This window comes from Schistocerca nitens, chromosome 5, assembly GCF_023898315.1.
Source record: "Schistocerca nitens isolate TAMUIC-IGC-003100 chromosome 5, iqSchNite1.1, whole genome shotgun sequence".
Taxonomy (NCBI): Eukaryota; Metazoa; Arthropoda; class Insecta; order Orthoptera; family Acrididae; genus Schistocerca; species Schistocerca nitens.
Window position 1 is genome coordinate 45,268,632 of NC_064618.1, and position 16,234 is coordinate 45,284,865.

Below are 16,234 nucleotides of genomic sequence, written 5' to 3' on the forward strand. Positions count from 1 at the left end.
ACGTAAACCGGCTCTGCCCAGTTTGAAATGAAGGAACGTGATGTTTAATGCGGATTCTGGATTACAACAGCTTTCTCTTGAGGTTTGTGCCTCTTAAAAGTAAATGCCTGAACCTACGCATTGCACTTGTGATATTTCGTTCCACCAGACCATTGTGGCCACATTTCCCAGCCCCAGGAGTTTGCTGTAATGGATGATGTGCTTAGCTTACTAAACTAGTCACGGTGAAAAAAAACGCGAGTCTATTAATTGGTTAAGTAGAAGCAAGCTTCTGACGTGGAGATTATGCTATTCTCATGTCAGCAGGATGTAAAGACTCTTCTAGGCGTCATAGCCTCGATTTGAAGCCACTTTGAAATTTTCACTAATTCAGGAAGTGTCTTAGTTCGAGAAAATCCAGTGTGAAGCGTGAAGTACCGGATAATTCGATTATCACCGTCATTATTACTATCATTTTCATCATAGCGCTGCTGGAACACATGTGCTTGAAGATCATTTAAGTCCTTTTGGTCCTTATAGAAGTATCCAGAATGAGATTTTCACTCTGCAGCGGAGTGTGCGCTGATATGAAACTTCCTGGCAGATTAAAACTGTGTGCCCGACCGAGACTCGAACTCGGGACCTTTGCCTTTCGCGGGCAAGTGCTCTACCAACTGAGCTACCGAAGCACGACTCACGCCCGGTACTCACAGCTTTACTTCTGCCAGTACCTCGTCTCCTACCTTCCAAACTTTACAGAAGCTCTCCTGCGAAACTTGCAGAACTAGCACTCCTGAAAGAAAGGATATTGCGGAGACATGGCTTAGCCACAGCCTGGGGGATGTTTCCAGAATGAGATTACACTCTGCAGCGGAGTGTGCGCTGATATGAAACTTCCTGGCAGATTAAAACTGTGTGCCCGACCGAGACTCGAACTCGGGACCTTTGCCTTTCGCGGGCAAGTGCTCTACCAACTGAGCTACCGAAGCACGACTCACGCCCGGTACTCACAGCTTTACTTCTGCCAGTACCTCGTCTCCTACCTTCCAAACTTTACAGAAGCTCTCCTGCGAAACTTGCAGAACTAGCACTCCTGAAAGAAAGGATATTGCGGAGACATGGCTTAGCCACAGCCTGGGGGATGTTTCCAGAATGAGATTTTCACTCTGCAGCAGAGTGTGCGCTGATATGAAACTTCCTGGTAGATTAAAACTGTGTGCCCGACCGAGACTCGAACTCGGGACCTTTGCCTTTCGCGGGCAAGTGCTCTACCAACTGAGCTACCGAAGCACGACTCACGCCCGGTACTCACAGCTTTACTTCTGCCAGTACCTCGTCTCCTACCTTCCAAACTTTACAGAAGCTCTCCTGCGAAACTTGCAGAACTAGCACTCCTGAAAGAAAGGATATTGCGGAGACATGGCTTAGCCACAGCCTGGGGGATGTTTCCAGAATGAGATTACACTCTGCAGCGGAGTGTGCGCTGATATGAAACTTCCTGGCAAATTAAAACTGTGTGCCCGACCGAGACTCGAACTCGGGACCTTTGCCTTTCGCGGGCAAGTGCTCTACCAACTGAGCTACCGAAGCACGACTCACGCCCGGTACTCACAGCTTTACTTCTGCCAGTACCTCGTCTCCTACCTTCCAAACTTTACAGAAGCTCTCCTGCGAAACTTGCAGAACTAGCACTCCTGAAAGAAAGGATATTGCGGAGACATGGCTTAGCCACAGCCTGGGGGATGTTTCCAGAATGAGATTTTCACTCTGCAGCAGAGTGTGCGCTGATATGAAACTTCCTGGTAGATTAAAACTGTGTGCCCGACCGAGACTCGAACTCGGGACCTTTGCCTTTCGCGGGCAAGTGCTCTACCAACTGAGCTACCGAAGCACGACTCACGCCCGGTACTCACAGCTTTACTTCTGCCAGTACCTCGTCTCCTACCTTCCAAACTTTACAGAAGCTCTCCTGCGAAACTTGCAGAACTAGCACTCCTGAAAGAAAGGATATTGCGAAGACATGGCTTAGCCACAGCCTGGGGGATGTTTCCAGAATGAGATTTTCACTCTGCAGCGGAGTGTGCGCTGATATGAAACTTCCTGGCAGATTAAAACTGTGTGCCCGACCGAGACTCGAACTCGGGACCTTTGCCTTTCGCGGGCAAGTGCTCTACCAACTGAGCTACCGAAGCACGACTCACACCCGGTACTCACAGCTTTACTTCTGCCAGTACCTCGTCTCCTACCTTCCAAACTTTACAGAAGCTCTCCTGCGAAACTTGCAGAACTAGCACTCCTGAAAGAAAGGATATTGCGGAGACATGGCTTGACCACAGCCTGGGGGATGTTTCCAGAATGAGATTTTCACTCTGCAGCGGAGTGTGCGCTGATATGAAACTTCCTGGCAGATTACAGTAGCATGGCTAAGCCATGTCTCCGCAATATCCTTTCTTTCAGGAGTGCTAGTTCTGCAAGTTTCGCAGGAGAGCTTCTGTAAAGTTTGGAAGGTAGGAGACGAGGTACTGGCAGAAGTAAAGCTGTGAGTACCGGCCGTGAGTCGTGCTTCGGTAGCTCAGTTGGTAGAGCACTTGCCCGCGAAAGCCAAAGGTCCCGAGTTCGAGTCTCGGTCGGGCACACAGTTTTAATCTGCCAGGAAGTTTCATTATAGAAGTAGTTGCCCAACAACAAGTTCTTTCCCTGTCTACGGAAACCTTTTCATGTTAATATCAAACATCAGAAATTACTCGTAGATTACATTAAAACTAAAGTATTTGATGAAGACGTTATTTGATAACGAAAACGCGCTGCCTTTCTTCATTTACTTGCGCCTAGAAATGGCTGTCGAATACTTCCAAACCAAAGCCAGGGGATCTTACTGCCTTCCAATATACGTCGCTGTCGGTTGGTCGACGTGACCTGCTTCAAGTTGTGTATGACACAGAATGTTTTAGAAAATCAATTGCTTTTCTTTGCAATAAACAGAAAGATTTTCATTCTAAGCTATCCAAGTCCAAAATTTTCGCAATATTAGTTCAAATTTAATATTGGATTCCATGATGTAAGGAAAGTATTTCACAGATGCAAAACCCGCATCCGACTCACTGTCCTTACATTTAGTCGCTGGCCATAAATTCTAGCTCAATGTGACGCCAGTTTAAGTAACCTAATGTAGCGAAGACTGTTTGCCTGTGCTCTTTCTCACCGGAAAATATGCAATTCATTCATTCGGCTCCATAAGTACACTGTAAGAGTAATTTCTGCGTGTATGCAATGCATACGGATTGTATAATTTAGTGGTGCTCTCTCTTCCACTTCTGTGTACAATATGCCTGACCTAAACCGGCCCTTTATCATTACAGACCCTAGGCGGTGCAACATCATATTGACAACAGTAATGTGCTTATACTGACAACCTCATTTTTCGTTTTTCCCGATTTTGTAATCATTTAAGTAAAACGACATGACCTTCGAGTGGGAGACTTTTCGTCCCCCTTTTCCTTCTGTGAAATTTGTCAGTAAGCTTTTTGCCTTCGAACCAGCGAAGTGCGGCAGAGTACGGCTGGTAAACGATTTACAAACCACGATTTAGTGCCGTTAACACGATTTCTTTAAACACTGACGTAGCTGAAGGAATTTAGTTTCTTCTTAAATCGTCTTATGCAGCAACGTTCACAGATATCTCAAATAGGAAAAGCTCTTTATCCAGGTACGAAGGTTGTAAAACAAACTTCCCACAGTTTGTGTCAGGTTGATCTTTCCGTCTGATAGCACTGCGTAAGTATTTTGTGTAAGAGGTATTAAAGTAGTGTTCCTGTAGCTGTGGGAATCATTGGTAGAAAACGAGTTTCACACCAATGGGTACAGTACTGATAAATATTCAAAATAATTATCAACCTAAGTCTGCGTTCATCCACAAACATATGCGTCTTTGTAATATTGAAGCTAGACTAGGTGTCCTTGTCTTCCTTGAGTGGGCGTTGGAAGGCGTTTACACACACGTATACGAGGGTAATCCCAAAGGTAAGGTCTCCTAAGGGACACGCAAGTGCCAACGCAGGCACAAACGAGAGATCCTTAATTTTAATGGCAAGCAGGAACCACAGTGTTGGCTGCATGGTGGCAAGGTGATAAAGAGCAAGGCTATGGATACGAAGGTCTCAGGTTCGATCTCTCACTAGTCCCACGATTTTTATGTGCCGTTTTACACATATTTCCCCTCGGGCAGTGTTTGTTGATGTGAAAAATGCCGAGTTGCACTGTGGTCCGAAAGCCACGTAAAACTGTAGGTTCCCCTATTAACTGGCTAGGTAAGTCAACTCAAAGGTCGGATGAAAGCAACAGCATACCACTTCCAACAAGACCGTGCCTATTAAAGCACTGTGGTGTTCAAACCACTCTTGCGACTGATGACTGATTTAGTTTCTATGGGTTCCAAAACTAATGATCTTCGAGTTATTAATATTTTTGTGTTTTCATGCTGTAGCTTTGATACCAGTAAACGTAAGTAACAGGCCGAGCACTGTCAGCGCTCGAGTTTTCAAGGTGGTAGACGACGATGCTGTCGACCCCAATTACAGTCTTGGTCATGGCTATGTTTTAGTCGAATACCTCTATGGGCCTTTCTACGTATTTCAAGATATACTTTTATACACTTGGTACGCTTCCAAATTGATAACTGATAGAGCTGTATTTAGCAACATGAATCAGATATGTTTTCCGTGCAATATATCGGACAACACGTTAGTGCAGCGAGATTTCGTTTATGTGTTGCGCATGGTGCAAGAAATATTTGTGTTTTGCTTGCTTCTGTGATAGGTTTCACCCCACTGAATGCGAGCAAGCTCACGAATAGACTGTCAATAACTGGAATTACGCAATAACACACTTAAAAGTTGTATTTTTGCATTATGTATCCCGATGAAAATAACTGTAAACTGGTTATACGCGTACTTGCTTATTATCGCGCTACTCGGTGCTTTCCTCGAAAAATTAAAATAAAAATAAAGAGAGAGAGAGTGAGAGACAGAGAGAGTAAACAGAAATGTATTTAAAATATCACCTCAGTGCGCCATGTTCGTCTCGTGATGTAAAGCAAGGACAGTTGATAGGTAATATCTCGTTAAACTAGCGATATGTATGGCTACGGGGTTCTTTGTTTTCTCTCTGCAGACAACTAGAACAGAATTCAGTTAAAAAGTGGTAAGAACACCTACTCAGTGCGCCAATTAAACACTCAGCCATTCTTGGTTATTTTGTTAATCATCTGTGATACAGTAAACATCCGTGATTATTGATTTGTAATTACTACCATTGTTATTGTTATTCGTCACCCCACAACAGCTTTCCTATCACTAATTGCCGCCGATGCACGTAACGAATGGATCAGGATGAATGGAATGTGGGATGTTTCGTCTCGGAGAATATACACATTTATCTCGGCGTCTTGTGTCAGGGTAATATGAAAATCTCAATAAGAAAAGACGACAATAACACCCAACTATTTCTGTCCACTTAACACCATGACGACAGACAAATTGGCGTCTCACACAAAGATAGTAGATGGAAGGATACAAAGAAAAAATCAGACTCATGGGTGTGGATCCAGTTCATCATAAGAAGACTAAACAAGAGGGAAACATTACGAAAGCAATGAATACGCTGGTTATTATACATTATTTGTATAGATCTGAAGATGAAAAAGCGCAGATCTGCACAGTGCCCGCATCTGCACTTTAGTTTCTGTCTTAATGGGCATAGTTCTTAGTTTCATCTCTTCTGAATTATCAAATGAATTGATTATTACGTGGTACAGATTAATTAGGTAACTGTGTTTCTTACAGCTTCCATTCGCACCAACATTTTTCTACATTCTCGTGCAATTCATGAAATTCTACTTGTATGATCACAAGATTGCACATAGATGCAATCGATTTAGAGGTGCAAAGTGTTTGTTATCTTAGTTTTCGTGACAGGATGGCAAAGTTGATTTCCAAAGACTTTTTATTGTACTTAAATAATCTGTTGTAACAAAGTAACAAGGTAAGTGTTTTATTCGTATATTTTTGTGGGAAACTGTAATCGTGATGGAAGATTACACACCTGAATGTTTGACACAGCTGCTAGGAGAAAACGCTGCATATTAACCAAACCCCGCGCCTCCTCTCCGTATCCTCCTATGACACGAGCACAGGATTCTCCTCCTATAACGCTACAGAGCTGTTCCTAGCACAGATGAGAATTGGCAACATCGTCAGAAACATTTGGCAACACTGTGACAGTGCAGTCACTTCCGCGTATGGTACTGAATTGACTCGCTAAATTCACTTGATATTCCCTTTCCATTTGAATGACTCGTGGTATATAATCCTCACGAAAACTAAGACACTGAGACTTAAATTTCAATTTTTTGGCTAAAGAAATGCTATTCTTACCATAAGTGACAACTTTTAATATCTTTCACGATGAGTTATGAGGCTGAGCGACCAACACCATGACGAGAGTGGCGAGCTGCCAGCTGTGTGTCCGTAGCCCCGTGGTACCGCGCGTGTCTCGTGTTCCAACGGCTAAAAAAATCGTCAGTTCTAACCGTGGTAGGGACAGCGCGTGCTAGCTTTACACGTCAAATCCTCTTGGCAGCTCTACTCAGTAAGTTGTGTTAATGGTCGTAGATCTCGGCTTTCTGACTGCCAAGCTGATATACAATACAAGCGTCTCTGAAGAAATTCGAATCGACCGTCAACGACACGAAATTCAATAATGTTCTTCACTTAAGACACCCATGCCAGGATGATTAAACGAAATAAAATGATTAGCAAATCGCAAGAAAATACTTTCAGCTCAAAGTGCAATGGTGAAAAACTGACAATGCTGCATAACAGGTAACGCCGCTTTCCGCTGCTGACAAGCAAATTTTGGGTTTCTAGGAATACGTAACTTTATTTATGAAATGAAACATTTGCATACCTGTTGAGTATGACACAGCATACCATAGCAGCATACCATAACACAGACCCAGTCTAAATCTAAGTGAATAGTGTTTTACTAATTCGTGCAGATAGAGGCACGCTTGTGTACAGATACTCAGTTTTGTTAAAACAGACTTTCGTCGTAAGGTTATCGTGGGTTGTTTTATGTCATTTCTTACAATACAGTGCACAGTTTTCGTAAGGTTTCTTTTAGTGTTGCTAAAACAATACTAAACATGAGAGAGAAATTAATCATCAACGATATATGCAAATTCTCTGATGTTGTCTATAACAGTCTAACAATGCACATGCAGTTTATTGATTACATGCATGTAGAAAACTTGTTCCAAGTTAAAGCTGTCAAACAAGGTTTGAAGAAGAATAAAATGCCACTACCAGACGATAGCTACAGGGAGCCTGTGTGTCAGAATTCTCATCTTGTGTGCCGCAATGGTGTTATGGTAGAGAAATGAGTCGTGGAGAAGAGGCTTTGGTGGTCTGTTGGACTGATGATAGTTTCATATGATGATGGTCTCGGTTCGATTCCAACTTCTGCCGATTTTTTTTTTTTTTTTTTTTTTGATAGGAAGAGGCAGATTCTATTCTATTCTGGCAACACCAAGTGCAGAAGGTATAATGGCATTGTGTCTGAAAATCAAATTAATCATGATATTCCTTCTCTACCAAACAGACGTTAGCTTGAACCACAATAATGTAAGGAGTGGTGACATGTAGAAACTCTATCACCAGTAACCTTTCTCATACTAGATATTTATTTCTAGTGACGAAACAAACCCTGTGTATGGTCACAGGACACTTATTCCGTCTTTTATTTGAGCTTCTGTATGTCGATAAAATTGGTTCTCAACTGGGAATGCAACTCAGATCGCCCTTAATGCGGAATTTGATACCTTCGTGGCAATACAGCTCGGCTACTATTTGTTGTTTGTTGAAAACTGCAGATTCCTCAACATCTCCACATATTACGCGTGAATGGGATCGAATCCTGGCACGGCACTAAAGATTTAATTATGTATTATCAAGCTCTAGCATGAGAACACCTATCTGCTGGTGGATAATAATTTTTATTTTTAATGCATTTTCATTCGTTGTCAACACTAACGATATCTGACATTTTTGACTCCCAGTGAGACACAGAACCATTTGCAAGATCACTGTAAGTTCAAGGATGTTATTCCGAGCTGCTGGTGGAGAAAAATTCGGTAGCTGACGTCTCTTTGTGTGTAGTCAACAACGATATGTGTGGGGTTCGATTCCTAGTCAGCACTGAACTCTTTGTTCAAACATGCTCACTCTTCGCAGCTGGTGTAACAAACCCATACTTAACGTTCCTTTTCTCTAGAATATAACAGCGATACGTGCCGGCTAGGAGTCCTGGGAAGAAAAAATTAATGTTTCGTCTCGTCATTTCATTTGATACATCTAGCCACTGCCGAGAAAATCCGATATGTCAATGTTGATTGTGCTTCGATAACAATCCGATTAGGTTCTGGGTTCGAATCCCTGTCCAACACAAAGCTTCATCTCACAGCATTTCAAGTAAGTTACTTCTGAAGAAGCAATATTTAACATCTCTCGTAGTTCGTTAACAGAGACAATTGATGCCGGGTAGGAATTACAGCTGACAACGCACGAAGAGACGTTGAAAATGCAACATTTTTCACCTGTATTTCTGAGTGCACATGCTAGGGCTTGAAATGAAATAATGAATATTTTGTGCTAATCAGGATTCGAAACCAGATAGGTGCCTTTCGAGGACGCCTAGAAGAGTTTGCAGTCTTCGGGAACACAGCGAAATCGAATTCTATTCCCAGTCCAGCACCACAATTTTCAACGTCTCAGTTCCAAAAAAAGTAAGAGCCTTGTGAACTTACATGGCCATTGGTTCATTAAATGAAATGCGTTTTCTAGTTTACGACGGCTTGCAGGTCACAGACTATCTGCCTTCCGGGGGCTCTCCATCCGTCACAGCCCAAACGAATGCCGCTCTGCCCCAGTCGGCAGCGAAGGGATGTTATCTTTACTGCGGATATTGAACTACGGAGCGTATTGGCGTTCTGTACTTGTCGTTACTAGGGGTTAAGGAGAGCTACTTGTGTGTGTTGAAAATCTACGCCTGACGTGAGATGTGAACCTCCACGTTTTACACATCAATACAAGATTAATCCACCAGACCACAGAACCCCCTGCCAAGCAGATAATTATGAATTGCAGAGTATTCATTTAGATGTAGATGCAGGTGTCAAGGGACGCGTAACAGGAAGGAGGGCTGGATCTGGGAATGGATAGAAGTGCAGAAGTGCAAAATATAAACGTGAAATGCTTGCAAAGTATTGCTTACTTAGATGTGTGCCACAGTTCGTTCAAAAGAAAACCACTTGAATTAAAAGGGCAACTCAAAGGAAAGATAACCCATATTGTGTCTTTTCTGTTGCCACGCGATGTTCCACTAGCTCCCAATGAGGAAAAATGACGAAAAAGAAGACGTAACAAACCAATTTAAGAAGTCTAATATTTTATCCAGAATCCTTCATTATTTTGTATTTCTATTACGCGTCTTGGCATAGCATGTATAAGCCGTCGGGCGTAACAGCCTGGAGAAGCAACTTCCTCCCAGGCTTTCAGGACACAGTCCCAAAGAGCGTCCGCAGTAGTTGGTTTGTTTCGTGGCCAGTTCTCTGTTAATGTTCTGGCGACCTCAGCCCATATGTTTTCCACGGAGTTCATATCAGCCGCCCGTGGCGGCCAGTCCATGACGTTGACGCCAATCTTGGAGAGCCGCTGCTGAACAAATGCAGACTTGTGAATGGGAGAATGGTCCTCTTCCAATGTGACGTCCCCTTCTGCGTACACCATTCGCACTCACGGAAGCATCACATTTTCCAACATGTGGGCATACTGCGCGCCGTCCAGAGTTCCTTCTATCCTGTGAAGAATTCCCGCCCCTCTCGCAGGAATCCAACCCCAGCAGGTAACAGATAGCCGGCCACTTCTTCTCGTCGTGGTTACATATTCGCGTCGATGGCGAGTCCCTTGCGGCCTGTAAACGATTCGTGGGCCGTCGTTATTGGTGGAAAACACCTTCTCATCAGTGAAAATGACGTTGTCCCACGACGCCCTCAGATGGAGCTCCGCAAATGCTAGCCGGTATAAAACGTTGTCTTCGCTGAGCTCTTGTTTCACGGCGGACCATCGTGCATCCAGTCCAGCGTCCCTCAGCCTTCGGCGAATCGTGTCAGTGGAGCCGGGGAAGTTGGTCTCCCGCCGCAAAAGCTTCGCGTTCAGAAAGGGATTTTTCTCTGCTCCTAGACACTAGGTCCCTGTCTTCCTGCTGTGAGATCACTCTCTTCCTGCCTGAGCCAGGAGCCCTGTTGGTGGTGCCTCTTTCAAGGCAGATCCTCCACCATCTCGTTGCAGTGGTATGTAGTACGCCATACCGTCTGCCATACCGTCAGATTCTCTGATGGAACATCCTCCTTCCTCAATGGGAGCGACGACTCTACCTCGGTAGGCCGGAGTGGCCGAGCGGTTCTAGGCGCTTCAGTCTGGAGCCGCACGACCGCTACTGTCGCAGCTTCGAATCCTGCCTCGGGAATTGATGTGTGTGATGTCCTTAGGTTAGTTAGGTCTAAGTAGTTCTAAGTTCTAGAGGAGATGTTAAGTCCCATAGTGCTCAGAGCCATTTGAACCATTTTTTGACTCTACCTCGAATACACCTCTCCCAGTGAGCCATTACGGCAGACAGCCTGATGTGTATTCCTGCTTGCCTCTCTTATATTGATTCCAGGAGAGGAGGTAAACATATTTACGTCAAACGGAGCGGCAGCGGCAGAGGCATGCGGCGCAGCCGTGCTGGCTCGTCCCGGGCTGTTGGCCCACCAACGTCACCGCCAGCTCACTCACTTGCGTCTCGCCTCGGCCAGCCTGGCTGGCCCGTAGCTCGCGATCCGCGGCTAGTTCAGACCCGGGCCGCATGGCCACGATCACCTCTTGAAGGATCAAAAGTTACACCTAATCTACCCAAGTCTGTAGTACAAACTAACGCAGCTACACCTATTATGCTATAACATGTGCCGGCACACCTACAATTGACGATTTATTCACATATTTGACGAACAATACTTTCAAAACTACATTCATTTTAAACATAACTACCACCAAATGTTTCACCTAGCTAGCAATAGCATGACGCAGCAAACTATAGTTTCTTGTAAGCGCTGTGCATTAGATGTAGCCTTAAGAAAACCTGTATTCAACCACGAGAACTAAGCGGAATGTAAAAGTAAACAGGTTTGGCGGCAGCTTCTCCAAATAATAGTATATACTTAGTATATAATACACGTATTGTGCACTTATAACATGTACTCAGTGTCTCTGAAACAATACGTACTGCACGACGGAAATTACTTTCTGCTGAGGCACTTCATTTACATCTCAATGATACACGACTACTAGAGAACATTGCTGTTTACGGCAGTCAATCCACTTGTAAATTAACATCATGATATCGCAGATATTAGGCAACACGGTACTAGGTATGAGTAAGGCCTTAAGGTTTGCACCTAAACATGCTACTCCTAGCTACTACTGAATATGAAGTTGATTATTTACGTGTCTTCATAACAATGCGTGCGGCGTTCGACTCTCAGTCAGCATAGACGTTTTCGTCACCTTATTTCTAGTTAAACGTGTGCACATCTCGCTGATGGTGCCAACATTGGACATTTCTCGTCTGTTCCTGGCTAGACGACGACGGCGATAGGCGGCGGGTTCGAATCCCGGTCAGGCAATACAACTTCAGTCGTCATTTAAGGTTCCAACCCCACTACTGGTGACAAACTGTGATATCTACATTCTGATTTTACGTACTTATTCAACAATCCGATTAGGTGCTGGGTTCGCATCACTGTCCCCAGCATCATATGATGGCATTTCAATTTTAAACATGTGCATCCTTCATTCCTTGACAATGCAACACTATACAACGTCTTTCGAGGTTAATTACCAAGAAGGTAATTGTCATGTTAGGGTATCTGCTTTCGTACAAACATTATCGTCATTTACGTTCAAGTTGAGAATTGGTAACTGATACTGGTACAAACGTCAATATTTGACGTCTCTTTCTGCCTAGTGATCGAGTCTCGATGAGGCACAAAGCTTTGCTTGGTTAACAATGGCTTTACGTTCTGGGTTTGCATCCGGATCCAGAACGAAGACGTTGGTCATGTCATTTAAAGTACAACTTCGTGTGCAAGTAAGTGTTGATGAGTAATGTGAACAATGATATTACTTGTGATTCGCTGTTAATGTTGGGATTTCCGTAGAGTGGTTGCCGCCGTTAATCACGTTTTCTGTTATCTGCTTAGTATTACATAAAGTTGATGCGAAACCACTCCCCGCTGAACGTTGAACGACGTTCAGCATGTGTTGGGTAAACCTTTTAGACAGCGAAGAACTTGTTTCCAATTGCCATACAACTTTATAAATCCATATACTGCCAAATATTTAATTGTGCCTAAGGATTACTGAACGATTTATGTGACAAAACTAGTTGTCCCATAACATTTGAAATGTCACTTATTATAATTAAGTTTAGTTTACAAACGTTAAGGACTGTCTGATTTCTTCTGTACTATCGTGGACATCTGGACAGACTATCATAAAGACCGGTGTTGTGTAGTAGTCTGTAGCGATACCCATTGTGTACTATGTGCAACACAGATATGCTATGTTGGTTGCATACATTCAGGTGCAGTCTACACGTTGGAATTCTGGGGTGACCCACTTTTATTGCTGTCGAGTGTACATATCTTTATAATGATACACATTTCTCTTTAGTGAATGATATTTCTGCACTACTGTACATTAGTAACTTCATGAAGGGAGCGGCCACAGTGGCCGAGCGGTTCTAGCGCTCAGTCCGTAATTGTGTGACTGCAACAGTCGCAGGTTCGAATCCTGCCTCGGGCATGGATGTGTGTGTTGTCCTTAGGTTAGTTAGGTTTAAGTAGTTCTAAGTTCTAGGGGACTGATGACCTCAGATGTTAAGTCCCATAGTGCTCAGAGCCATTTGAACCATTTTTCATTAAGGAAATATGCGACATATGGCCAACTGACATGAATTGTACTAGATGCCTGGGCTCAAAATGGATCAAATGGCTCTGAGCACTATGGGACTTAACATCTGAGGTCATAAGTCCCCTAGAACTTAGAACTACTTAAACCTAACCAACCTAAGGACATCACACACATCCAAGCCCGAGGCAGGATTCGAACCTGCGACCGTAGCGGTCGTGCGGTTCCAGACTGTAGCGCCTTTAACCGCTCGGCCACTCCGGCCGGCACTAGATGCCTGGGTACGAGAATAATAAGCATTTCAGTTGGCAAGAGTAACGTCATTTACAATTTGCCCAGGAGGGATGAGTCTGCAGTAGGTTTCACACTCAGAAACACATTTCATTGTTGGTTATTCGTGACAAGATCGTGTTGGCCTCGTGTAAGTTGAAGGAACATCTACCAGCACGGGTCGGGATCCAGCAGCGGTAGGATTGCGGCCCATCGAGACTGCTGCTGATCGTTCCGTCACACTGCTTCTTGTGCTGGTCGGGACCTCAAGAATGTCTTGTGAATAAGGGATCGATGAGTTCAGGAGGGGTCTGACACAACGTCATGAAGTACAGTAGGTGGGCAAATATATCGTAACACAACATTTCAATGTGTAGGAAGCCCGCTGCCATTCAAATCAGCTTCCAGTGGCCTAGGAACAGATAAATACGCGTCCTGCATGGTTTTCAAGGAAATCTTACACAATTGTTCCTGCAAAATAATAGTAAATTCAAGTAAAGACGATGGAGGTGGATAGGGTAAACCAACCACTACCAGAATTTCCAGTAGCAACGTCCAGAGTAAAATTAACGCTGCACCCACGGAAGAATATAGGTCCATTTAATATAATTGCTTGGGCTGTTCCATTTCCCTAAGTTTATTCTCGAGGCTAATAATGTGTTTGTAGACAGGCATGCGGTGGCGGCGTTGACGATACACACGTCGACGAGGCATAGTACTTCAATGCTGTTGCTGATAGAGCTCACAACTACGGCACTGCATGCCTGTCTACAAACACATTATTAGCCTCGAGAATAAACTTGGTGGAAATGGAACAGCCCAAGCAGTTATGTTAAATGGACCAATATTCTTCCGTGGGTGCAGAGTTAATTTTACTCTGGACGTTGCTACTGGAAATTCTGGTAGTGGTTGGTTTACCCTAGCCATCGTTCGTTGTGAAAATGCTTCCCTTCCTGGACTTGAATCTTTCGCCGATCGAGATGTTATCGCCTACAAGACGTGGCATTGTGGTATTGATCCGAAGACCCAAAGTAGACCTAGCTATGTTTATAGTAACATGCCATTCTCTCCGAAGTATACCGGAAAGTCTCAGTAACATTGAGATCTGGTGACTGTGGTGTCTAGATGAGATGAAAAAATTCATATTAGTGTTTACAGAACCAGTTCTGGACTATGTGAACAGTGTGAACAGGGATGCTATCGCCATGGAACGCAGTAAGACCATTACGGAACGAACATTATATCACCGGAAGGACCAGAGGACCCAAAATGGTCCTTAGTGTGAACACTAGTAGAGCCTTGCACAGAGACCTTGGGGCCTGTGGAATACGACGGTAGGGCTGCGCAAATCGTCACCGGACCGGCATAAACTCGGCCAATAGTTGGAAACTGAAACACGACTCATCCGATCAAATGACATTCTTCCATTGCATGAGAGTTCACGATTTATGGTCTCGGCTCCAAGTTTTCCTTTTACGCACATTTGCATCACTGAAGGGTGGTTTTGGAATTCCAGCTCGCCAACAGTTCTCTGATTTTGGAGCTCCGTTAGTGTTCTTTTGGCGCTGACTGCGTTCGCGATTGTGACGTTCACTTCTGCAGTGTCTTTTGAAGTTGTTGTCCCCTTATCTCCCGTCACATTCATCTTCATTGAGCGTCTGTCACGATCAGTCAGCACCCTCTTTTTTTCATGTAGTGACTTATGGGTGTTATGTTTCCGCTTTCCCTGTATGTGGTATAAATCTTTAATACGGTGTCTCTTGAAACACCAAACACTTCGACTATCTTGGTAACGGAAGCACCCACTGTATTAGCACCAACGTTTTGCCCACGTTCTAATTCACTAACAAGCACATAGAACACTGTATTGACCACGACTGACACTTGGAACCTATCGAGGACGTTGCACAGCCGTTACAGGGCAATACAGTGGCGAAACCTGCAGCATCGCTCAACATATGTAATTATGATCAAGCACCCATTTCTCTACGTGTTTCCATATTTTTCTCCAGCCCCTGTATCTCAAAGGCACCACGCCTCTATCGCCAGAGAGGACGAACCCATTGTTTACTTGGACGTGCACGAGTGTAGGACTACGTGACATACCTTGAGACCGGAATGGGATTAATTAACAGCAAGACAAGTATCTACAGGGACAATCGTCTATTTTTGACTTTTTACCTGAACTATAGAAAAAGTCATAGAAGTTGTAGTTATCTTGTCCTATAGCACGTACTGATTCACTGTACAATTTTAGTCATAATATTGTAAGGCTGTTACTTGCTTGCCGTTTTCTACGGAGTATAAAACTAGTATTAGATAATAAGTGGCAAATGTACTAAATTGACAATGATGGCTGCTTTTATGAAGAGAAAATTAAGGAGACAGAAAAGGCAGAAGATGACAAGTGTCACGCCAACACTACACTCCAAGTATGTAGAGTTCGAACGAACGTCGAAACATGTGTACTTGTAGGGCTTGCATTGTGGTTCAAATGGTTCAAATGGCTCTGAGCACTATGAGACTTAACTGCTGAGGTCATCAGTCCCTAGAACTTAGAACTACTTAAACCTAACTAACCTAAGGACATCACACACATCCATGCCCGAGGCAGGATTCGAACCTGCGGCCGTAGCGGTCTCGCGGTTCCAGACTGTAGTGCCTAGAATCGCTCGGCCACTCCGGCCGGCGCTTGCATTGTGGACTCCATAAACTGTTTTAACGCTTCGTACTGAGTAGCAACAGCGTCTCCAAAATACTGGACTCCTGGTTTCGCGTAGCTGAGACTTACTCAAAATATTGTGCATTTTTTGTACGTCTTTTCGATGTACCATAACCAGGCACGATCTCATCCCAATTATCCTAGTGTACAGTGTCTGTGTGTTCCTTGCGGGTAATATATCCGGACGCAAGTTTTATTTGGA